At 39.0% G+C, this 26,622-nt stretch overlaps 1 protein-coding gene across 22 annotated transcripts in view; it reads left to right on the top strand.

The window, feature by feature from the left end:
• The window catches only part of FOXP1 (forkhead box P1), a 714,382-nt gene that overhangs the window by 359,564 nt on the left and 328,196 nt on the right, over window positions 1–26,622 (top strand). For 19 of the 22 annotated variants that reach the window (XR_008705966.1, XM_055557294.1, XM_055557289.1 and 16 more), the window contains one exon: window positions 15,942–16,002. The gene's annotated coding sequence lies outside the window, so the exon portion shown is untranslated. Of the gene's footprint in view, window positions 1–2,243; window positions 2,342–15,941; window positions 16,003–22,132; window positions 22,224–26,622 lie in introns of all 22 variants that reach the window. The other 3 variants (XM_055557293.1, XM_055557290.1, XM_055557292.1) reach the window with 3 other exon arrangements.

A 26,622-nucleotide genomic window follows, 5' to 3' on the forward strand; every position in this document is an offset into this window, starting at 1 on the left:
GCCTAGCATCTGTGTTTTAGGAAATGGAAGAATTCAGTCACGTGGAAGGCAGTAACTTTTAGAAGCCCAAATTGCTTTCCCAAAAGGAAAATATTTTTTGTTACTATTAAATATAGTTTATATTGCTACTTCAGAACTTTTTTTTTTTTTTTCCTGGTGAGGCCATTTACTCAAATTCTTAGTTAATATTTCTATATAGAAACGTCTTTGTCTCCCGAGCTCGCCTTTGCGAATTCCCATTTAATATGCGGTTGTGGATAAGTATTTATTCATACCATGTGGTACCCCACACCTGATCAAGTGACAGCATGGCGTCATGTCAGCCAGCAAGATGTTGGAGTGACTTTTGAGTAATGGTGGCAAAGAAGGCACACAGGGTTGAAGGAAACGACAATAATGGGAATTTTTTTGTTTTCTTGTACATTTCACTGTGTTTAATGCCTCACTTCTTCTGTAGAAATTTGGAACATTGGATAGAGAATTACTTCTTCTCCTAAAGAGTTGTAAAAGCCGAGTAGAAAGTCTGAGCTATTAGAAATTTCCATGGTAAATATAATTTGATTACATGTTCGTAATTTCCCTCAGAGCTCAGGATTTTACTTAGAGCTGTTTCACAATGATAAATTTCTTTCTAGGTTTTGAAATCAAATTTAGCCCTAAGGTTTGCCTGAAGATTCCACTGATTTGCCTCCTGACTGCAGGCCCACATCTCTGTGCTCCAAGTGGGGAAAGTAACTTGGGGAGGAAGGTGGGTCCATCATAGGTGTATTGTTCTGCTTGTTCCAGGACTCCCATCTCTCACTGGGACCCAGGTAGTGTCGTCCTCCACCCATAAGCTGGTCTTCATGGTCCTTACATTATATCCATGGAAAAGGACCTCTCGGAGCATCTGGGCTGTTGGTCAGTAGGGCTAGCAGGTACGGCACAGACATTGGCCACCCAGGAAGGACACCAGGCAGAGCACTGGGCACATTGCTAGGACATTGCTTCCAGGCCTCTGAGGATCCTAGGGAGGGTAGTGGCCAAATGTGCACTTGGAGAGATTGGGGGCAGAGAGCCAAAGGCTGTTTCCCAGCCTGTAGACAGCTATTTAAGTATTTGAACAGCTCCATCACGCAACCACTGAGTACCAGTTGAACATCATCCCTGAGTTAACACCCTTTTCCCAAGAAGGAGACAGGTCTGGAGAAGGGAAGGGACTTAGCAAATTCTAGCAGAGTCATTGGTGGATCCATGAGTAGAAACCACTCTCTTGTCTTCTAGAGAAATGTTCTTTCCACTTCACTTTGACCGCTCTTATCTACGGAGGGGAAAAAAATCTCTTTTTCCACTTATCTTAAACCAGACTTGATTTAAAAGGCATTTTCTTAAGAATAAAACTAAGGGAGGAAAAAAACAAGATGCCTGGAACACTGAAGTGAATGACTTTCTAGAAGAAAGTTAGCTTGTTTCGATTCAAGTTCAGGAGCAACAAGATGGCACAATTTATAGGACATTTGTGACTCCTGTGTTCATATTCTTGCACCCTTGCTGTTCACAGGATTCTTCTCCAGAATCTCCTTTTAGCATGGTTGATGTTTCCAACAGCCATTGGAGCCGTTTGCTTTTGCACACTTGCTGGGAGTCAAGGCTCTTGTCTCTGCTTCTGGCCACACCATGCACTTTGTCTCAGTCACACACTGAATCCACTTCCCAGGAGGGGATGTCTTGACTGGGCCCCTCCCCTGGCCCCCCACAGGTGTCGTTCAGCTCTACAGTGAGTTTGCTTTTATCTCTCATCTGAGATTTTTCCCATCTAAGCCTTGTTTCTTCCACTGAAATGCCCGAGTCATATGATGGCTGTAGAAGAAACCTGAATTTTGATCATGAAGATACAAGACATTTTATTTGGTCCCCAGTCAGTTTTTTGGGGAACATCCTTGTCTTTTGTCATTGGTAAATCTTGGTCAAGGAATTTCTCGTAAAATAAATTGATCACTTTCTATTCTAAGTGGGGTTTGTGCTTTATCATCATCATCATCATCATCATCATCATCATTATCATCCCTGGTAAAGCTCCTTGGTATGACTGGGTGGGTTTCCCATGGCCTTTTCCCCACCCACTGAAGAAGCTCATGAAAGATTGTGTGGTGTGGAAAGTGCCTTAGCAATTAAATAAAAGAAAGCCTGGTTCACATAAAGAGACTTGTTTCTATATGGAAAATATGAGCCTTTTTTTCTTTTTCTTTTTTTACATGGACCAGGTGTGGATTAGTTCACTGAACCTTTCACCCAGCCGTATTCCCGCTTGTAATTCTTCTGAGGCATAGTTCAGCCAAGTCAAAGAAACATGTTATTAAAGGTGAGCTGAAAGGCATTTAAAAAATAAACAAACTGTTTAAGATCCTAAATCAGTAACAGAATCTATATGCACAGACTTGAAAAGTACTAGAAAATGTGTTTCAGTATCTCTGGGTTTCAGGCCAGATTCTTCTCTTACCTTCTTTAAACATCACCCCAAAGTCCTTTTTGGTTGCTGGTGGGCTGAGCAGTTGCTTCTTGCTTGGATGGTAGATCTCTTGTAGCTAATGATTTACCCTCCACTGGGGAAGGTGAGACCCCGATCTTAAGCCTGCAGTTCTCCAGCTAATATTGAGAGGGAAGAATAAATAATTTGATTTTATTTTAGCACTGTGTCATTAAGTTTAAACTTGGATATACATTCTCTCCTTTCTTCTAGCTTGTAGCATGGCACAGAACCAGAAATTATTAACAGCTTGTAGAGATGATAGAAATCAAGCATGGGAAGTTTTAGATTTAGTTACATTATCCCTGGTTAGAATAACTGTGGCTGTCATTTCTTTATCACTCATTATGTGCCAGACATGTTTTTTGAAGCACTTTTGTATGTTAATGCATTTATTCCTCAAAAGCACATTATGTACTGTCATTCAGCCCATTTAGTGGATAAGGACACTGAGGGAGAGAGAACTGAAGTGTTATAACTTGCCTGAATTCACAAGACCAGTAAGCATCAGAGCTTAGTTTTGAACCCTTGGACTTGAAGTTGTTCTTGTGAGGTCTGTGTTGTCTAAGACTAAATAGTACTGTGGAGCACTATTCTGTAGAATACTGGGTCTTAACTGAAACAGCCCAAGGAAGCATTAAGAAATAAAGATACTCATCTTGTACATCCTGAGCCTTGCCACCTTTACCCTGACCCCCCACTACTATCACCAAGGTTTTCCCCTAGTTTAATTGTTGTTGTTGTTGTTTTTTCTGTTTTCTTTTGGTTGTTTTTAACAGTATAGCCTCTTTTTAGCTAAGGACCACTGGGTATCTTTTGCATCCTGTTGTGTTGCTTCTCCCTTGATTGTCTTCAACTCTCCTTGTGATTGTGGGGTTGTGGAAAGGTGTTCTCTCCCTTTTAAAGTCATTGCAAAAATCTAGAACAAGGGAGGAGAGGTATTTTAGGGGTATTCCAGGGGTGTCCCTGGTTCACCTTTTTACAAGGTGAGCTGTTCCTTCTCCAGGTAATGAGAATCCCCAGTTCCCCAGGGTGGACTTAGAGCTTCTTTCAGACACTTAGACTGAGGCGAGAAGACCCCCCACCCCCCACCCCACCGCTGCTGCTTTCCGTGACAGAAATGGGAGCCGGAGGGGGTTCAGGCAGCAGCTTCAGCCAGTGCCCTTCTGAGTAGCTTTGCTTCGTTGAAGACCATATGCTGAGCTTGTCAAAGTCATCTGCCTGTTTCAGCCATTCTTGTTTTAGGAAAGTTAACTTGCTGTATTGGGGAAGGAGCATCACATGTAAGCACCCAGGCCAAACTCCTCCCAAATGTCCTCCTCCTTTGTCGGGTTCTGGGGGCATTCAGCAGAGCTTTACTATCGTGAGGATGAAAGGTTTCCTAGCATCAGTATTAACACAGCGTCCTATATGTGTCAGAATCCTTTCCAGCTAAGGAGCTGAGAGGGTGAGCCTTGTAGGGCTCTAAATTATACCAGCATTTCTGAGTCTATTTCTAGTGGGCGCAGATAGATGGTGAGCTTTGTAAAATGGGAAAGTTCTATGTCAGTAACATTGCAGTGGTGATTACAAAATTGTATGCTTTTGTCAAGACTAATGAAATCGTACACATAAAACTGGTGAATTTTGTTGTACATAATTTAAGCCTTATACTGATTTTAAAAACACCTTTAAAAAAGAAAAAAAAAAGATGAGTCAAAGTTGAATATAGAAGGGATCTGGGACCTGCGAATGTCAGAAAATTCAGGAAGAGTGGCATGGGAAAGGAAATGGAATGAAAAGGAGCCAGGGAAAGTTGCCTCATCGTTTGGCATTTCTCTGATGGCCAAAAGGTAAGTTTCTACTTTCGGGTCACTTGTAAGCACTGTGGGCACAGAGCTGCCAAGTTTTGTAGTTTAAGGGCTAATAAAGTCAGGGTGTGGGTGAATACTGAGAGAGGGGTTATTTTCAAGGAAAGATCTCTGGGAGGTCTTCCCACCCTTAGTGACTGTGTGAGCAGGTTCACCCTTGAGTGTCTTTCTCCCCCAGTCAGTGTGCCTGCAGTAAAATACAACTTTGGAGCCACTTTGAGGGTCTTTGCTACGTGCACCCAGAGTGTTTACCGCTATACGTACAATAGAAGGATAGAGGTGCTGGATTGAAGTACAGGATTGTTTTCATGCAACTTACATGCTGATTCATAGTGTTGATTCCATATGTATTTATTGAACAATGACCATGTGTTACTCTGTTTTCTACTAAAATACGACACGCAAGACAGATGAAGTCCTTGCCTTCATGGAGTTTATATTCTGATATTTTGTCCCAAACTGAAATGCATGCAGTCAAGATTAATCTGACTGATTTTATCTATTGCCTAAACTTTCCCAGAAAAACCAAACAAAATGTTTCACCGCAGATGGAAGCCGCCAGGAGCCAGATGTGGCCACGAGAAGAATGTCTTCGAGAGCTTGTCATCTGGCTCCAGCTGTGCTAACCTAAGGCCTGGTAGGCAGCCACAAGCCGCATCTGCCAACCGGTGGCCAGACGTGACTGCAGGTTTAAATAATTAGCGGAATCCCTCACCCAGTGGCTGGATTCGCTGTGTGTGTCCTAAGATTACCAGGGCTGTCCAGACCAGGAGCCTCTGTGGTCCCAGACAGAACCCACAAGGGAACCGAAAATCAGTCCCTTGAGAAAATAGCCGAGGCCTTCTTATCCTGGAACGTGGAGAGGGACGCAGGGGAAAACCCATTGTCAGCAAGAAAGCAGAAATAAACCAGATGTGGCCCCCGCCATGCACGTCTTAATTCTGGCCAAGAGCTCCTTCCTGGCCCAGGATCCCTGCCTGGGGCCTGCCCCTGCGGAATAGCAGAGAGGGGAGTTGGCCTGTGAGGCTGACCCTTTCCTAATTATTGTGATTTTTAATTGTTGCCTGTTTGTGAGAATCAGTTATGTTGGCCTGTATTGATTTTACCCAAAAGTGATTTGTTGAAAGTCTTAATTCCTTCCTTTGAAAGCAATTGGATACTTAGAGATGTGCCGCAACTTCTCAAATGTAGTGTATCTGCCTGCCCAGATAAGTATGTACGTAAATACAATGCTTCAGCCTACCTGGTGTGAAAGATTTTTTATAAAATGTGGCATTCTTGGTTTCATGTAGCAGGCAGTCTCTATTATCATATGGGATAATGGCAATTTAAGTCACTCATTGTCCAGCCAGCTCCTGACACGACTGTAGTTGCTCAGTAAGTGTAGAATGAGCTGAAAGAATAAGGAAAGATTGCAATGGGCATGCTGACATTCAAGTACAGTGACTAAAAGCGAGTCTGGTTATCTCAAATAATCAATTAGGGAGACATCCTTCAATGTAGAGCAAAAAGGGAAAAGAAGTAAAGATTTAATTGTGATATTTTTAGAGTTCTTTTTTTCAGATGTCTATATCTAGTATCTGATTATCATAGAAAACACAAAATAGTGGAGATGAGGGTTTCTCTGGGGGATTCTTCTGAGCCTAAACCGGTGGATCCAGGTGTGGACATCTTTATCACAGTGAGGTTCTGCATGTTTTTTTGAAGAAGGCCTGCACTGAATAAGTAATAACAAAATCATTCAAGTGAGGACAAATGTTAAGACACTAGTTTATGTGTAAAAACCAACTTTTGTATTCTGAGTGCATTGTGTAAATTTGCCATGCAGGAAACATAAGTGAAGCCATTTGGTTTTGTGGCATTGGTGTGGGCTGGCTAAGGGGGTGGGGGAGAAAGTTGAGGCATTGATAAAGTATGAGGCGAGCCAGATGGTTGCATTACACATCTTTTGTGTTCTTGTTTGCTTCTTAAAGCAGTTGCAGAATTTGGCCCTTGGCGATATTTTCTTCATGCTTGTATGTTCTGCTACGAATTTACTTTTGTCAGAGTCCTTTGAAAGAAAAGCCTTGCTCTTAATTTTTTTTTTTTTACTTACATTATAAACTTGTGAAGTCAACAGTGTGTTCATAAAAATATTTTTAAATGTTAAGTGTGTTAGTAAATAATTAGATTAACTCTTCTTTTTTCTTAGCACAGTGACTTCAACCATATTTTAGTTCCATTCAGAGATTTTTGCAAAATCAGGAAGGTAGAACTGATGGCAGGCGGATGGATGCAGACAGTGCAGCTACATGTTATTCCAGGAATGAGGTTTATCTGATGAGAGATTTTAACTTTTTCTCTTGTAGCAGGTTGCCAGGTTGTGGTTTGCCTATTGTATTTTATCTGCAGGTCTGACTCGGTGATATTTAAGTTAAGTGGGAATGCTGTGGAGTTGGTTGGTGGGTTTTTGCCTTCGTGTTTGCTTGGCATTTATTGCAACTGTTTTTCACACCATCATTGAAATTTATATTTATTTCCTACTGAAAGCAAATTATATTTTGCAGTCACCAGTGGCAAGGAATATTTAAGATGTTCTAAATGTAAGTAAAGGATGATATTTTATCACTGAATGCTTTTAATAAGGAATTGCTTTGGAGCTCTTTTTTCCCATTGTGATGGAATGCTTCAGAATAATTTAATGTCCTTTTCACAGTCCCAGTTTGTCTCTCTCTCTTTTTTTCTTTTCCTTCTGCTCAAACAAGAGAAGAGCACAAATGTGGGATCCTTGGGCGATGGTTTATTCTCCTGTTGTGCACAAATTTCCAGTTTTTAGTTGGAACCTGTGGTCCCCAATGAGAAAACAGGAAACTTAGAGTCTTAACCTTATTGAAATCTCTGCCTGGTTTAGTCATAAGTCTGAGGCAACTCCTTCCAATAATGAAGCCATTGTACGCATCATATCTGATCAGTTCTTGAAATGTTTTAGTAAGTCTATCTTACAACATTATAAGAAGATAATCAGCAGCCTTAGAAGGTCCCCATCTGGACCGTAGAGTTCTTTTACTGAAAGATGTTTTGCCTTTTTGAGATAGCTCTCGCGTTTCATCATCTGTTCCGCCGAGATGAAGTGCATATGAAAAGTCAGTGACTCTGAATCCATCTGTTGTTATTATTTTCTACTGATAATTGGCTTGAACAATGAAATGTCTGTGTCTGCAGCCTTTGAAACTGTACACCCTGTTTATTTTCTGGAGGTCTGACTGCAACTCCTCCCCCGTCCCCCATTTTCCCCTCTTCTTTCTCTCTCAAGCTTACAGTGAGTGGCACTGGTGTGAGGATGACATCTTTGACTCTGTGCATCAGTATGTGTCACTCAGCATCTGAAGCTTGCATACGGATCTTTGTCACAGTCCCTACGTCTGTGTTGTTTGCTCGGGGATCCAGCACTGTGGCGGCAAAGAGCTTAGCTGGGGCCACAATGCATGGATCCCTTACCTGGACTGTCGTCTTTATTTCACTGTCCTCATTAAAATATTAATTTCGAGGACAGTATCTAATACCTATGGAATTAGATACTACCTATAATTGTATAATATATTCAGTTGCATCCAGGTTTGCACGATACAGAGCATTAATATTGGATTCCACTAACAGCATTTCCATTAGCTTGCTCAACCAGTATGAGATATAGATGAGCTGGGAAGCATAACTACCCGCCAGAACTGCCAAAACAGTCATTAGAAGCTCCATTGGGATGGACAAAGGCTTTTCTCACAGTGATATACTGATTAAATTTTGTTCTATGGTTTATTTGCATCAAGGTTAGATCGCTATCGTCTATGAAAGTGGGTTATCTAACACCTGACTTGGAAGGTCATTTCAAGACAAAACAGGAAAAGGAATAGCATCTTTAGTTTCCTTGGGACCCCCTCCTAAAGAATCTGTTTTATTTTGGGGGGCTTTGGGAATTTTTAGATTTTCTGTTTGTGTTATACTGTAATATATGTTTAAGACTGGCTTTTTGGTTTGTGACACAATTTTTAAAAATCTTTTCAGTAATATTCTCTTCCTTTTGGGGCAGAATGATATAGCTAGGAAACAGCGTGGTGTTAGTAAAATAAAACTCACTTTGAAAATAGAAAGCCACTTTGTTATTTCCCTTAGCTGGCATAATTATGGTGCATCCTCCGAGGCTCTGAAAAATCTGTGACCTACCCTCTTTTTGGTCCAATAATAATATAGATACATCCTATAGAACAGCAGTGTTAGATTTGCCCCCAAAGTCATGTGTGGCATTAAAAGGAAGTAGGCGAACATAATCTTATTTATGTCTCAATCGAAATCATTTAATACTGCAAAAGTTATTAAAAAATAATTAAGTTACTAAGACCAACACGTAGCTGGAACATGCAGTCAGAGGTTAGAGGTGAGTGCGAGTTAACTCCATAAGCTGAGAAAATGCAGTAGTGAATTCCTAGCGCCCGCATGTTTTTCCTCATGTTTAAATTCCTCGGTTCTAAGGACAAATTATGTTGAGGTATGGCATATTTTCTGCCGAAATGGAGAAAATTGTTGACTGTAATTATGTTATTTAATTGAAATTATAAGTGGTTGAGGCCACTCAGTTAAAAGCATTCTTTCTAATATATGGGTAATGTTTTTAAATGAGTGGTCATGGATTGATGACATTTGAAAGGCAGACGTTTGGGGTGTATTTTGGAAGACTCAAATTATTTTTCTTAAATCATTAGTGAACTATAAACAGTGTAAAGGGATACTTTTTCTTTTTTGGTTTTTTCTCTTTAATTAGATATGAATGAATATTATATGTGATAGTATATATGTGTATATGCCTGTACATATTTGTGTATGTATGTATATATTTTATATATGAAAATATTTATACATAGATGAGACAGATTTTTCTGTAGGTACAGACTCACAAGGATTGGTTTATAATGGGGCAAATCAGAGAAACAAGAGGTGTATTTCTGACCTTAAACTGAAGGTTTAAACTGAAGGTGGCTGAAAAATATGTTGATTATTTAAACCTCTCGTTGAGTATTAGAGACCTAAATGTAAGCTACAGTAGAACTCCACTGCTGTGTCTTAAGCCAAGTTCTTTTTGGAGTAGCTGGAGATAAAATAACCCTGCATTCCCCCCACCCCACCCCAGCCCAGCCCCATACCCCCCCACCTGGGGGTGAGTTCTTAATTACTAATGAATGCAATTCATTTTAATTGTTATTATAGCAACAGAACATTTAACTGTCTCCTGTTTAGTCCTTGTCCCCTTGGAACAGGCGGTGTCTCCTGTCAGAGAGAGGACAGGTAGAAGGCACAGCGGGCGTCTGATTGAGCCAGTTATTCATTTGCTGAGTGTTTGTGTTTATGCAAAGGGGCCTCTTCCTGCATATTTAATCTAGAGTAAGGCAGTGGCTTTTGTTGTGTTTAGCCCACATACCTTCAGTCCCTGCTCACACTGCCGCCAGCCCTGGAGCCCCGGGAGCCCGCAGGCTTCCCAGCGCCTGCACTTTCTCCTTCACCAACTCTCAACTTTCTTCCGTTGTGTGAAAATTGCCTCTCCGGCCCCTTAAAGCTTCCCTTCCTCACCATGAACGGGTAAGTGTGTGCGAAGCCAAGGCTCATACTTTTGTTTCGTTTTCCAAATGTTGAGAGGCTACTTTGCCGCTTTTCTGATCCTGGTTCCTGGGCCGTTTGTCAGTTGTTGGCGGTGTTGAAATAGACAAGTACAGGTGCCTCCTAGGAAATGTGGCTGAAATGTTCGACTGGCAGAGAGAGGCTCTTGGGAACTAGGGGTTGGGGTGGGGGGAGAAAAATGGGAGAGAGAGAAAGAGAGAGAGAGAGAGAACAGCTTTATTATTCTTTGTCCTAATCCTGTTTTGTAACTATCCTGGAGATAATGCTGCCATTGTTTGCTAAAAGCTTTCAAACAGTGTGCAAGACCGAACTGTAAGAAAGCAGTGAAACTCTGCCACTGTATTGTCTATACCCGGGCCAGGGTCCTCCCCGAAGGTCTGTGCCGGAATAGGAAGGGTTTTCTTCAGTGGAAATCGAATCGGCTCTTCATTGATATTAATAGCACACTGGAGATGTTGGCCGTGCTGCTCAGAGAGGCGGTTGGGAGGGAAGGAAATCTGATCTTGCTGGGGGGAAGATGACAGCCTCTTGGCCCCACAGTGGAGGAGACATCCATCCAGGCTTAGCCTGCATAATGGCATCCTGGCTTAACTGTTTGCTCTAGGAATTTTAATCTTGAGCTGTTTGTTTTACTATCTGGGGTCTTGCTAGTTTTTGTTCCTGTACTGTCTTTAGAAAGCACGATATTCAGAGTCTCATCCAGTCTTTTTAAAAGTGAATTAAGAAAAAGAAAAAGGCATACACTGTGCCCTTTGATCATTCTGGGGAATGGTGGTAGAAATCGTGTGATAATTTCAAAAATAAATTGCCACAGTTAAGAAGGATGAGCCGTCCAAGGGAAGATATGTCCTATGTAAAGATATTTCAGAGACTAGGAATTGTGTCCAGGGTTGGAAAGGAGTCTTCATTGCCAGTTAACTGTTGCCTCTGTCTGAGTAACTCTTTTCAACAGAAGAGTGTGCTGTTCCCCCGCAGGTTGGAAACTGAGAATTTAAATAAAATTTCATCAACCTTATTAAAATATGTAGGGACTTGGATCTTCATAGGTACAAATCAGTCTCGAGACTTAGAAACATTTATTAACAGTGAGGCTGCTGAAGGTTTTTAATAATAAAATTACAAATACCTTATCTAATTGTAAGTATATGACTTTTATGCTCTGTTTTTAAGGGGAAAAATACTTTTTTAAATGAGGAAAAGTAACTCCGTCAGAGCACCTTCTGTGATTAGCGCTATTGTATTCTTAAATTTTGATTGATAGAGATAATAGTTTTCACTTAAAAATACAGACAGGTACTTTAACTTTCCATGACAATAGCTATTTGCATTTCTTTTATCTTTTTGTTTAACATTTGTGGGGGTTGGGATGGATTTGATTATTAACTCTTATTGCACACACTCAAGGTAAATCTAAAACAAAGGCTTTGTTAGAGCTTCAAAGAGAAAACAGCAAATATTGTTTTTAGGTTTCAACATTTAAAGCCTGCTAAAGGATACCTATAAAATATTTTCACATGACCATGACCAGGGTTTTACTTTCCTTTAAGGTTAAGAGAGTGGTTTTTTCTAAATCAGATGGGCCAACGTGGAGTTGCTGGGGGGCTGCCAGCCTGAAGTCATTTCACGGGCAAGCCTCGCCAGGTTCGCCTGCGCCATGTGGCTTACTTCATATAGAGTATTTTAGATTTTTCTTATGAGAATGGACCCAAAAGTCAGTCCCTCTGATTTAGTTGAGGGTTCCAGATGGTGGGAAGAAAGGAAATAAAATGTTCCTCACAGCAATAGGAAGGGACAATGGGTAGTGATGGAGCCACAGTGGTAGATTTCTTTGACAGAGAGAAGAAGAAAGGACGTGGTCCTTGTAAACCAGCAAACCTGGGTGATGGCCAAGGTCGCCTCTGGTCCTGGAGATCTCTGCTACACAGTAGTTTATCTTTTCTAATTTTACTCCTTCCTTTTTCCCCTTGGTTTACTCTCCCTGTTTTTCCTCCCTTCTTTTCTTCCTTCATTGCTCACTTTTCTTTCCCTCTTTCTTCCCTCTTTCTTTCTGTAAATGTGACTCAGTATTTGAAATATTTAAAGCAGGAGGGGGGTGCAGAAACACTTTGAGATTGTTTTCTAAGTGGATTTTCTTGTCTTGAATGCAAAAAAGTGAAGTGACCCTTGTGTTATCATTTTTCAGCTAGTCGAGTTTGTACTGAGATAGCTCTGTTATTCTAGGACATCTTTGAAAAGCAAGACAGAAAAGCCCACATGAGTTAAGATTTACGGGTTAAAGAGACCAGTAATCTCTTGGAAATAGGCCCCTTGAGACTTTCTGTTTTCTCAAATGAAGTATATGTCATTTCATGGAGATATCTGGAAGGATGGAAGGTTTGAAACATGCTTCTGGACTTCAAGAGGAGGTTGCTCTAACCAGAGGTGAAACTCCTAACTGCCACCTTCATCATGGGGCAGGAGCTGGTGTTTGCTATCCCTGCATCTCAGGGACACCGGCACACAGTAGGTTCTCAACTGGCAGTCACTGGATTGAAGGTTGAAATGAAATACAGTGGCTGTCTTTCACAGTCTCTTGTACACTTGTACAAAATAAATACAATGCTGAAATCCTGATGCATATCATTTCCTTGAGCTTCCATGAAAGAAGAAGGATAAATATTTTTAATGGGAAAGCATAGAGCATGTGCTGTTCATTTAGCTTCCTGTGAAATAAAATCACACGTCCACGTTTACCTGTACCTCTGTTCCAGCGAGGCTCTACCAATTGGCAAAATCACATTTGTTAAATTAGGGGTCAGATATACTCATATAAATTATGCAATTGAAGCACTGTATTAAAAGGGGGCCTACAGAGTAAAATTCCTAATGGAGAAATAGGGGGGAATTGGGGAGGTAGAGGAAGAAGAAGGTGCATTAGTCTTCTAGAGACCTCAGCTGAAAAGTCATGTTTTGGTCAAGGTCTTTATGGTCATCAAACAACTTTAGGTAAATACATTACCGCATACAGTAGTTAAGAAACCACACTTTGAACAGTTTCTGTTGTCACAGGATCTTGCCTGTATGGAGAATGACATGGAAAAAAAAGAGTAATTTCTATTTACTGTATTCCTGGTTCACTTTTAAAAACCTAAAATTAATAGGGAACTTGAGAAAGAGGGGAAAAGAAAAAAATGAAATTTATTTTTCTGACTCTTTTGAGAGCTGACAAGTGGGCTGGAGGGCAATATTTTTCTTTTATCTCTCTTTTTTTTAAACTTAAAAGCATTACCTAATAATTTTATTTTAGTTTTGGTGCCTGTGCTGCTGGTAAACATGCAGATATGTATTTGATATATTTAATGAGGCATAGTGTTGTTGTTTTTTTTTTAAATAGCAGTTTTGGAAACGGAAGTTTTATGTTTTTGAAAAAATGAAATACAGATTTTTCTCCTAGTTGTTGATGTCTGATTCTTCTAGGCTAGTAATGATACAGACTCAGACCCCAGTACTACTCCCTAATTTTCTTGTCTGTTATATTGACATATTTCATTTAATTTAGCATGATGGCAAACAGCTGTTGAACTATTAATCTTTTCTCAGCAAAGCTGGAAAAATATCTTTTAGATTACTTTGCTAATGTATACTAAAAACTAAAATCAACAGAAATAAATTAATGCGTGGTCAAATGTACAATACATATTAAAATTTTTGGAACTTCAAAATGGAGGAAAATAGGGTTTGTATTCCACTCCCAGTTTTTTTGTGTCTAAGTAAAAATTAAATGTAGCCAAATTTATATTACTTTAGTGATTACAAGAGGGAGGGTCAATTGCATGATATTGTTATTATTAACTTTTGTTTCCTCTGGGGAAACATTACAGATCTGTGAGGGGGAACCAGCGTATGCCTTGGCTCTGTGTTCACTTACCCATCTGTGTAGATAGGCAAGTAGAGAAGCAGACTCAGTACTTACCTGGAAATGTTCTGCAGGTTTGAATACAACACTCGAGATAACTTTATTCAAAGTAGGCATTTTCAGCAGTTTTTAAAATTAAATTTTAATAAGGTACCGGAGGAGGCAATGGCAACCCACTCCAGTACTCTTGCCTGGAAAATCCCATGGACACCAGGCCTATATAATCTTTGCAGTGCAATCTTATCTGCATTGCAAAGTCTGATACTAGAGACCCAACTGCCAAACATGCAAAAATAGGTGCAACTTAATAGACAAACATGAAAATTAGTTTAGAGTGCACACGTTGGAGAACATCTCAAGTAAAAGGGAGGGAGAAGGGCATTCTTGCCTTGAATTGAGTAGGGTCTGCCAGAGTTCACTTACTTTCCATTTAAGATCTGATGAGTGGTGGAAGTGGAAATTGCTCTTGTGAGAGATGGTCTCCTTGCCTCTTGTCTAATGAGCTCTTCTTATTGGCGTGGGGTGGGGCTCTGTAGATCACAGCATTACCTCGAGGACCGGACCATCACTGCTTTCTCTCTTTTTTTTAAATCACCGTTTGCCCTCTAACCAAGTTCTCATCCCTGGAGAAACCAATCCCTGGTGACACACCTCAGCAGTAAAGCACACGATTTTCATTTTCAATTTGAATTGTTTTGTGTCAAAACAAAAAGATTTGGGGCAGGTTGCAAAATAGTAATTTCAAGTCCCAGAGCTTAGGGTTTTCCCCCACCCAAATGGTGAACATTTATGGTGAAAACCTCCAATTTCCTCTTACAGTAAACATGAAAATTATGATTTCACTCAGAGCCTGCATTTTTTCCCAATCTTAATGGCAAGAATCTGCATACACTTGCTTGTGGAAATGTCATAAATTGGCCTCCGATCAATTCCTGAAAGATAGTACACACCAAAGTACCACTTTCAAATTTTTAGCCCTAGTGAAATAGGATTTAACTCTTCTCAATGATGTTTGCCTTTCTACATTCAGGGCCAACAGCCGAGCGATGAGCAGAGATATATTCTGTATAAAATTTAAACTACTTCATTACATATTGTTCTGAAGAGTAAGCAAAAGGATATTAACATTTCAGTAAAAGAATGGTATGATTTCACCATCTTAAAAAAAATTATATGAGCATTTGGTCAATTGATGTGGAATGAATCCTGTACCCTGTTAGTAACTTGATCTAAATTAATAAACAAATGTTTTTCTTTTCACTTGTGCCATATGTTGATCCCAGTTACATGGGCAGAAAGAGGCAGCTTGTAATGTTTCTTAAAGGATTATACACTGTTTTGCATAAGGGAGTATGCAGATGCAGGAGTTAGATGTCTTCTGTGCTTTCTTTGTGTTTTAGGAAACTTGATTTGAATTGTTTATTTCATCTGACATGAACCGTTTTTATTGAACTGAGTAGATCTGGTAGATATATTGTAAGTGGAAAACATTGTGAGAACAGCTTTCACCCACTGATGACCCCCCAAACCCCTCCCCAAGCTGAAAATTGTGGTGCTTTTATTCATTTTGAAAGGTCCAGAGTGGCATAAAGCATCTTATCTATAAGAACTAACTCACTTGCAAGGGTGGGTGGGTGGCGGGGGGAGGGTCTGTTTTAATGAATTAGAGATGTTGTGAATGTTAACCAAACAGAGGCAGGTTCAAGTAGCAGTCTGGTTTCCCAAAGCAAAGGCCTATGACTCACAGGTTATTCCACATGAAATAAATGGATAGACCAACAAGATGAGAAAGAGTTCGTAAGCAAAATGTGAAATGTTTCACCTTGACTTTTCCAACATCCAAGTTGTTGTTATTGTCTTGAAGAGCTCAAAGGCACATGGTCTGGTAAGTGGAGGTCTTGGCACTGATTTTTATTAACTCTAAGTGTCTTTTGCCATTAAATAAAATTAAGTTCTTTCGTTGTTTATCTTGCGTCTCTCCCAGGCAAATAGGTGGTTGCTGCTTTGTCTCGACATTCAGATTTTTGATATTCTCTTTTGTTTTCAGGGTAAGAAGTGACCTTTTGAGGTGACTGTAACAGAAGATTGCTTTGCAGAAGCCAAAAAAGGTAAATGCAAATATAATTAGTGGAATTACGTTAAGGACTCTATCTACTGCCTTCTCGGCATCTTAATTCAGTTCTTTTCAGATCTCCTAATTATCAAATTTGCATGTATTTATTTGTGTAAGTACATATGTAGCGTATTTTTGGAGGCCTTTAAAGAAAAGATTACTCTTAAGAAATGGTTCACATAGTCACATTTTCCCTCTAAATATTATCAAACTTTTCCCCTGTTTATGGGAGTTAACCTCCTTTTTTTTTTTTTTTTTTTTGGTAGTTGACTTGGTAGTTTTGAAGTCAGGAAGGAATATTCACATCACAAAAGTGGTGATTCATAAAATTAACATGCTGCAAACAGGAGTAACGCATGTCAGTGTTTTGTGCTGAAGTGGTGTCATCCGATGGATGTTCATCTGGCGGCTTTATAATCACCTTCTTTCAGAAATTAATAGTCAGGCACCATAGCAACGCGTCGTGTTGATGTAACTGCCGTGTGGCGTGGGGCATGTCCCTGTGATGTCAGTGCTCAGCTGCCTTGTTCTCTTGACCTTACTTGAAAATCAAATGAGTACTTGATTTTAAAATTAGAAGTTTTCAGAGAGACTAATGTAGGTTGATGAATTAAAGCTAAATTAAATTTTCTCAAACTCACTTTTGGGAGCAGTGGTTAAAAAAAAAACAACAAAAAAAAAACAAACCACTCTGGTTAAAATGGTTATGGAGGCTACATATTTGGTTTTTTGGTTTTTTTTTTGATACCCAAAGTATCTCCCCATTGAAGGCAAGGGTCACCTCACTCAAGTTCATCTTGCAGGTCATTTTTAAGTCTGATGTTTCTTAAGGAGCAAGTGTCTTCATTTTATTTTTGAATCTTGTCCAGTGGTATTTCCATTTGTCTTAAGTAGATTTGTGTCAGTGTTAAAACAGGTTACTTGCCATCCTGGTTGCACAAAGCCTTTGTTTAGATCTTGTTAACTTAAAGTTTATGAATTTGTAAGATACAGACTTCTTTACTTTTTAGTTGAGCAAGGTTTTTTGTGAAACTTTCATAATGTGAAGATTCTTAGATTGGTCTTGTTTTTAATCTTACTCAGGGCTTGGGGGTTCTAGAAGGTATTATGAAAGTAGGAATTTATTTTTCTAGTTGCGTTCTGGCACATTTCATTTGGACTGAAAAGTCCAACCAGCTTGCCTCATTTCAACATCTTTGTTGTTTAATTTAAACTGTGTGGTAAGCTCCTAATTGTCCTCCAAGGAGGATATAGTACCTTTCAGATGTCCCAGGATGGGAAGGGGTGATTCCAACCAGTAATTAAGGTTATCAAGGCATACCTAGAGTACTTTTTGGCAAAGCACTTCCCAGTTTCCCAATCTTCATCTGTTTCAGGGATCTGCAACTTTTTTCTGCAAAGGGTCATCCAGCCAGTGTTTCCTGTTGTGTGGGCTGTTTCATCTGTGCCTCGGCGGCTGAGTTGTATGTACATTGTGTACTGTCTGTGATCCCTACAAGATCTCAGACCAGAGTGTTGCTTGTTCAAATCCATGCCAGGTGCTGGACTCATTTCATGCTGGTAGCAAAAGTTTCTCATGAAACTAAAGATTAAAGCTGAAAAAGTGGTTGAAAATAGAAAATATTTACCTTGAGAATTGAGTTATCCCTACAGCTCCAAAAATGGACTTAATTAGTAGGTTTTCATTGTTTTATTCGAATTTATGTATTCAGATAAATTTATAATTTATCTGTAAGCATAAATTATTTTTCTCCTGGCTTATGTCTTTATGATGAATATGCTTACACCCATAACCTGAAAATGTTTGAATTTGGATAGAATAATTTTTCCCAATTTCATGATATTGTTAAAGATATTGTGAGTCAAGGGCATATTTGAGGGAAAAGAAAGTTTCCAGGAATGTGTCATTACTGTTGACTAAGAGAGGTAGTCCATAAGGAGAAAAAAATGCTTCTTTGTAAGTACTGTCAAGAACATGGTGTATTATGGTATATGCTATCCTGCAAGTCAGGAACCCCTTGTCAAATTTCAGGACCATAGAAAAATTTTGTCCTTCTGTTGTCTTCTTTCATAAAACAAAGGATACTGAATAACACATTCATCTAATTATCCTTTTTGTATTGACAGCTTGGAATCTCAGAGTAAGAATTTTTGCTTAATGGTAGTTTTTTTCCTAACAACTTCAACTTTTTGTTGTTGATACTTTTTTTTAGTCAATATCATTTTTCCTGCTCCCTATTAACATTTTATTATTTAACTGTTTTTCTTCAACAATATAAGTTTGGTTTGTGTTTGACTCCATTTTCCATTATATTTTCTTAGAAATAAGTTATATAGACAAATAATAAGCTGCGTGTACTTTTTTTACCTTTTATCAAACTCAAGGATCCTTCGAAAACTAATCCTTACATATAAAGGGGAAAAAAAAAGATTTGTTAAAAATATAACCTCTTTAAAAATATGTGTAAAATTGGACAGAATGCTTAGTATTTCTTCCCAGTGAATAAACCTTAAACAGAGAGACCACGCTCTTTAGTGATGTGATGATCACGAAACCAGCACCATCTTCTGCATTACGCAGAGGATGTAGATTTCAGATGCCAGGAGTTCCTCGGTCACTGCCATGCTCAAATATGGAATCTGGGAATCATTAACCATCAGCATAAATACAAGTAAATGTGCCTACACTGATACTCTGGAAACAACTGGTTATATGCAGGAAAGCAGCCAGGCAAATTCTGAAAACCAAAGGAAGCCTTTTTTCACAGTGAGATTCAGAGTCTGAAGGAGCATGAATAACTGTCATCCCACTTAGTAGTGTTTAACAGTTTCTTCCAAGTAGGTTTGAGCCCTTTACAAAATGGATCTAGTTGCTGACATTCCTAAAAGGTAGCTGGTAATTATTATAATCCCCACTTTACAAACTGGGAAACTGATCACATTGAATTAGTAACTTATCCAAGGTCATGTAAAATGTCAAGACTGGAGCTAAAAAGACAGCTGTGGTCACAATTATATTCTTGTCATTCTGTCAAGGCCGCCTTGGTTTGGTGGTTTAATATAGGTATCTGTGTCATTTTTTCCCTGCTTCCCCCAAACATTCACAATTCACCCATATAGACTTTTGCTAAAACTTAAAATCCAATTTGTGAAATTCATTGTTTTTGATTCAGTTCTGATTAGCACTGGGAGTAATTGATGATAATTACAAAGCCTGTATAGGTGACAGTTAAATGGTTATTTTTAAACACTGGTCATCTTAAAGCTTCATATTTTGTGTTGGTTCAGTTTTATAGTCAACTAGTTGATGAGAAAGTTAAAAAAAAGAAAGAAAATATAAAAGAACGTGTAATCATTTCAATTTTTCTTCTACCCCCAATTTGAGCTATTTTTTGTTAGATCAAAGAGTTATAAGTTATCTTTATATACTTCACTCATTGTGTCTTACATGTTACAAATTATTTCTTGGTTACAAATAAAGTTGAAAATAGCTACCCAGCCATTTTCAATATATTCATTGGTTCTTCTGAAAGTATATATTTAACGTGATTTAAAACTTTACATAATGACAACAATATTCTGAGTTAAATCCATTCAAAATGACCCCTTTATAACATTCAGCATTTGACTCATTTGCCTGTTCAGGAAGTTGTTATAAAAGACACTGGAAAAGAGTGTTTTCATTGAGCTACCAGCTGACCACACTGGCTGAAATGACTAGTCAGTCACTTTAGCTAGGCAGTGAACTCCATTTTATCTCCCCTTCACCCTCAGCCTATCCATGCCTGGGTTGTAACACTCAGGGTAAAGACTAGGCTGATATAAAGACTCTTGCATACAATGGCTTAAATCAAATAGAAGTTTACTTCCCTGTCTCATCTAATAATCTGGCCAGTCTAGCTTGACTGGATGGGTTCTTTCTCTTTTGTGCTTCCCTCCCTTGAGCCTTTGTCCTTAATCTATATGGTTGAAATACAGTGAAGTCCACGGCAAGCAATTTTCTTTGAAGCAAATGATTTAAAAATTGCACACATCACATCCATTGACATTTAATTGATTAGACTGCGATCATTTCACAAGAAGCTTCAGTGGCTGTTGGGGAATGCCTCTAGGTGGGTAGCCAGGAACTTGGGAGAATTGGAGAACAGATTTAAGGGGACATTTAGCACTCCAGCAACTTGATTGGCTGAATTGGCCCAACCCAATATTGCATTCCTTCCTTCATTCAAACATAGATAATATAGATGTATATACTACATATGCTATACATCAATTATTGCTGTAGGTATTTATTGATGACTGTGTGCCAGATGCTAGGATCATAGCACTACATGAGAAGGATACCATCTCTGGCCTCCTAGAGTTTATGTAGCGAAGGGGAGGACAGACATTATGCGTGGTGATGATGACAAGTGTTCAGAAGGGCAGATACTGGTGGTTATGTGAAAGTGTTCTCTAACAGGGAGATCAGGGTGTCCGAGCTTTATGTATTTTACCATGATCTGAAAGCTGTGCTAGACTAATTTGATTTTCTTGTGTGTTTCATGCCAGTGTTGTGGTGAATGTTATCAAGCCTGTTAATTTTTTGTTAATAGCTTTATTGAGATATAATTCATACACACTTGAAATGAACTGTTCAGTGTTTTTTAGTATGTTCAGAGTTTGCACCCATCATCACAATTTAGTTTTGGAACAATTTCATCACCCTGGAAAGAGACCCCCATACCCATTAGCAGTTACTCCCCTCAACCCAACCCCTGGCAACAACAAATACAAATACCATCAGTCGAGTTTTGCCTCTTCTGGACATTTTATGTACATGGAATCATACAATACGTGGCCTTTTGCGACTGACTCCTTTCCCATAGCATAATGTTTTCAAAGTTCATCCAAAGCTTTAAAATTTTTAACTTTCTTACAATCTCAGAGTTATATGAGTTCTTGCTCCTAAATCCAACAAAATGGTGCCCTGAAATATTCCCTCAAGGGATGGAATCGGGAGAAAATTACTCTTTTCATGTTGTTTGTATTTCCATAGAAATAGACTTGGCCTCCCAACAGTTAAACTTCAGAATTTAAATGTTTGCATTTTAAGTTAGCTGTTTTTAAACATTGTTAACCATAATGCTAAACTAAGTAACTCTGTAAACAAGAGCTGTCTCTCTTGAATGTTCGTTTCAAAGAAAAAAATTTTAAATATTGATTTCCAGAGAAATATGCTCAATAGAGTTCGTTTTCAAGCAGAAGTCACTTGTTGAAATGTACATGAAGGCATGTTTTGTAGTAAAGACAATATTTGCAACAGTTATCAAGTAGCCATATTTTGCACAGCGAAAAAAATAAATAACACATGGTTTTAGTCATCTTTTTTAAATGATGTTTTGGCTCTTTCATCTGCCAAGGGCACAAATATCCAAACTGTCCACCTTGAGCATCTTCAGAAGAAGTTATCAGCTTAGTTGAAAACATAACAACTTAACAGAGATGTAGGAGGTATTAACCTTTCTTTGGCAATTCAAAAATCCCAGAGAAAATCTGAAGCTCAGAAATGCACAAAAACAAAACTCTGTTTAGGGTAGCACATGTATGATAACATTGACTGCATACTTTGTAGTATCTAGTCACATCTAGGACCTTAATGAGTGAACAGTGTACCAATGGTAGAATCCTTGAGTCTGTTTTAAAAGTTGACACCTTCTGCCCAGGGCCGAGTCTGGATTTGAAATTTGATGGTATCTTTTAAAAAGTCTGTTGGGGAGTAGGACGTTTCATAAGTGGCAAGTGAAATTACTCATTTAAGTTTGCATTGTTCTGTCCTTGATCTGAACTGGTATGTCCATGGCCTTTGCATGCGGTGAGAGTGAGAGGAGAGAAAAATGAAAAGCTTAAAGTCTTCATGCTCTTTTTGAAGTGTGAAGATCATGCAGATTTTCCCTTGAATCTTGTATATTAGCAGGTATATGGTGTATAATTAAAGGTAATTAGATGTTTTGTTAATTATCTGATAGTGGAGTGAATTATTAAAAAAATATTTTTTTAATTAAAATCTTGCATCATTGGATAGACTGTGATGATTTCAGTTTATAGGTTGGCATGGATCTTTACTTCCTCACTTTTTCCTCCAGGCCTCTTTTTTTCTGGAAGTCAGTATCTCTTTCAAAGGATTGTGAGCAGCCCCTGGAGACCAAAGGAAGTGTCCTAAACCATTCATTACAGGTGACATTCTTTAAAGTATATTTAGAGCAGTGATTTTCAAAGAGCATATTGGGACCCATTTGTGAGTTAGGAAATCAATTCACTGGACTTTGCCCAAGAATTTAAATTATAAATAGGATAAGTATGCAAAGAGTAGAGAAAAGTGCAATAGACTAGATCTGCACTGTCCAATATTGAAACCACTGGCCACATGTAGCTATTGAGCCCTTGAAATGTGGTTAGCCCAAACTTATGTGCTATAAACTTAAAATCCACAAAGCCTTTTGAAGAATTTGTATGGAAAAAATGAATGTGAACAATTTGAATAACTCTTCTTTAGAGCATCATTTATATATATTGAATTAAGTAAAATATTAAAATTAATTTCAAGGTTTCTTTTTACTTTTCACGTGTGGTTACAATTACATACGTGACAGGCATTGTATTTCTATTGGGCAGTTTTGCTCAAGCCAGTGGGGAAGAGAGCAGTGAGCGCAACAAGGCCTCTGCTTGTGGCTCTAGAGGGTGTGGACAGGTAGGGAAACATAATAAGTAAATATGAGGTGATAGGTGTGGTGAAGAAAATATAGGCGGTAAGGGAGGTCAAATTGCCAGAGGGAAGGAATTGCAATTGTAAAAAGCCAGGATAAGTCTAACTGAAGCACAGACATTTGAGCCAAGAAGGCATGTTCTAAAAAAGAGTTAAGTTGGCTACTGTGGCAAAAGTGAAGTCTTCCAAGGGAAAGAGTAGTAGCGGACAAGGCCAGAAATAACATGGCCAGACATAGTAGGGCATTAAGGCTCATTGGACTCTTAGTCTCTTAGTGAAGTAGAGAGCCATGAATGGACTTTGAGATGAGACAGGATTTGAGTCACATTTTAAATGGATCACTCTGGAAGTTATTTTGAAAGTAAATGGTGGGTGGGTGAGGTGAGTGGCAGGGAGATGTGTTAGGAATCCACTGTAATAATCTCAGTGAGATCTGATGGCCAGGATGAAGATGGCAGTAGGAAGTGGTGGGAATTTGTGAAATCTTAACACATGTGGTTTGATATTTAAATTTTGAACTTATCTAGGAAGAATCCAAGGAAGTCCTGGTAAAATAGATGTGAAGTTTGAAAACAGTTACATAGTGGATGACTCCCAAGATTTTTGTCTTAAGTAATGGGGTAGTATCAACTGATGGATTGTTTGTAGTAATTAAGAAAGAAGTCAGAAGACTGAGGACTCTCGGTTTAAGCAACTTCTGAAAGGATCGGGCTGCCGTTAAGAGAAACAGGGAAGCCTGTGGGGTGAGGGTTGATGGTATGAAAGGAGACAGTTCTTTAATTTCACTTTTTAAAGATGGTAAGGTGGACTTCTTTCAGGACCATCGTGGTAGGTGTAGGGAATACTGCAGTGAGATTTTACAGGAGAGAGAAGATGTTGAGCTCACCTCTATATACAGCATGGGCAAGTGAGAATTTATAGCCAAAGAGTTAGGGGGTGGCAGGGGGTCAGTAGCTGAAAAGTTTCTGGAAAGAAAACATCAGGAGTAAGGGGGGATTCTGGGTCAACTGCTCTAATAAGATCTTGCTAAAAATAAACTAGGGTGACCCAACATCTCCTGGGGGATGGTGGAGAGTAAGGAACCCTATCAGATCTCTAATCCAGTGGTTTAGATATTAAATATGCATAAAAGGCAGGGGTAAAAGGAGATGTAAACTTAAATCTTGAACTTAAAATGTAGTCTTTAATCATCTAAAGTACCTCAGAGCTTGGTGTGGTTACCCTGGTCTCTAGATTAGTAAAGTACTAGGAGGGGCACATGAGTCTGTTACCTTTACCTTATACTAATATAGGTACTCTTTGATGAGTTCATCTGTCTTTCACATTAACTAAGAGCATCAAAGATTCTGGCTCATTCAAAAATTCAGAAACAGTTGAACATTTTCGAGATTTCTAGGCTGATCCCAAATCTTCGAGCATCTAGGAAATTATAGGTAAAATAATGAAAAACCTATATTTTCTCTATTTAGATACTAACTACCATTAAGGGGGTATTGGGTGAGGTAAGAATATCCCCTCTTTGTGGAAGATGATGAATGTACTTCTCAATTTGTTTTCATTATAAAATGGCATTAAAAGAAATTAGAAGAGCATGAAAATATAGGAAGAAAATTTTCATGGGTGACCTCATCTAAATAGTTCAGCATTTATCTTCAGCCTGCAGCGTTCTGTATGTACAGATTTGTTGATATGTACTCGTACTGTATATACTATTTTGTTTCCTGCTCTTACCCTTAAAGTATCATGAGTATTTTCCCAAGTTATCACTGTTACCAGTTTAGTCGCTCAGTCATGTCCAACTCTTTGTGACCCCATGGACTGCAGCACTCCAGGCTTCCCTGTCCCATTAGGGACAGATATATCCTGGAATAGATACATCACTGTTATATCTCAGTCTTACTTTTAGGGTACCTCGGTGATTTCCACTGTTGTGTTATCTGTTCCTGCAATGATGGGTCTTCTGATTTCCTCCAGTTATTAATAATGGCTAGTATGCCTGTGTAGGAGAAGGCAATGGCACCCCACTCCAGTACTCTTGCCTGGAAAATCCCATGGATGGAGGAGCCTGGTAGGCTGCAGTCCATGGGGTCACTAAGAGTCAGACACAACTGAGCGACTTCACTTTCACTTTCCACTTTCATGCATTGGAGAAGGAAATGGCAACCCACTCCAGTGTTCTTGCCTGGAGAATCCCAGGGACGGGGGAGCCTGGTGGGCTGCCGTCTAATGGGGTCGCACAGAGTCGGACACGACTGAAGCGACTTAGGAGGAGGAGGAGGATGATGCCTGTGTAGGATGTCTCAAGATAGCTCAGTATCTTGAATTAGTCTTATAAATATGATATTGGAATTGCAGCTTATCACTCAGTTTCTCCCTCTACTTTTAAGTACTATTAACATTAATCTGAGGCACATGAAATCAGCCCCTAGCATCGACCGCATGTATTTTCCATAATGAGGTACATTTTGCATTAAATTTGATATCAACATTTCTGGACTTTAAGTTGCTCGACATTTTTCTTTTCTGATCTGAAACATCTCTTGATATTTTTTCACTTTAGCAACTTGATTTGCATCATGGGAGCAGGGAACTTTGCATTCTTTCCAGGGGCAGCCATTCATCCTCTCGTTGTTGTATTATCCCATCCATCATTCCTTCTCTTTTCCCAGAACAGCCATGAATTTCCTTGGTCTGGATTTGTATCTCCAAAATTTGTTTCAGTTGAGTTTTGGTCCAGGTTACCCAGGAAAACTCAAATGTCTTGACAGCTTTTAAAGTATAAAAGTTTTAAGTTTTCTTGCATGCCAGACAATAAGTTTTCTTGCATGCCAGACCTTAGCAGTATTGTCGTTAATTGTTTAGGCAACACATATTTATTGAGTTCCTGGGAGGCTGACTGTGTGTCTGAAATTGAGCTGTGTATCTCTGTCCTTTGTAGCCATTCCCACGTCTAGTCTTTAGATTCGTAGCTTCAGAGAAAACCAAGAAACGTTAGCCTTCTCTAGTCCAGTCTGTATAAGTTATTGGAGATGAAACTAAGACTCAGAGAAGGAAAACGATGTTGCCCCATCAACCGTGTAATTGTAGCTATGTTGGGAGTCCTTGTCTCTTTTAATATACCTCTTCCTCCCTTTTATGATATAATATTAAAAACAAGTGGAAATATTAAAATTTCATTGTTAAAAAGTTCACTGTTAAAAAAAATAGACTTGATGAAAACCAAAATGTATTTTTTATGTGGATGGCCCTTTCTTAAATTTCATTTCCAATGCACTTTCCTTTTTCCAGCTATGGTAGGGAAATTAATAGCCTTTACAAATGTTTAAAAACATGAAATATGAAAAGGATCATCTAAATATGTTTATTTGAGAAAATGTCCACTTTCATGTTCTCCTCCCGTCCTGCTCAAGCTTCTAGAGCTTCTCCTGCTTCCACCTCTCCTTCCCCTTCCTCCTCGTCCTTCTTTCTTTTCTTCTGCCGCCTTCCTTCTCTTCCTTCTTATTCCTTCTTGCCCCTTCCTCTCTCTCCCTCTCTGTGTCCTTTATTTTTATACAAGGATATTTAATGAGTGTGTGTGTAATGTTAAAATGTTTCTGCCAGTTGACAACTACTGGGAAAAGTTTAAATAGTTGAGTATTTTACATAGCATGAGAATCTAGATGTCCACTGTGTCTCTGACTGATCATCCCAGTGAGCCACTCCCATGCCACATGTGTTTTTCCAAAGACTGAGACACGAAAAGAACAGTAAGATGTGTTGGTCATTGTTTTTGAAGTTCACACCGTATAACTGATTGGAACTGCTTAGCTCTGAAATCTTGTTCCCCCTAGTTCCGGAATGGGATTGACATCCTCTCTTTATTTTCTTAAG

The sequence above is a fragment of the Bubalus kerabau genome, chromosome 20, assembly GCF_029407905.1.
Source record: "Bubalus kerabau isolate K-KA32 ecotype Philippines breed swamp buffalo chromosome 20, PCC_UOA_SB_1v2, whole genome shotgun sequence".
Taxonomy (NCBI): domain Eukaryota; kingdom Metazoa; phylum Chordata; class Mammalia; order Artiodactyla; family Bovidae; genus Bubalus; species Bubalus kerabau.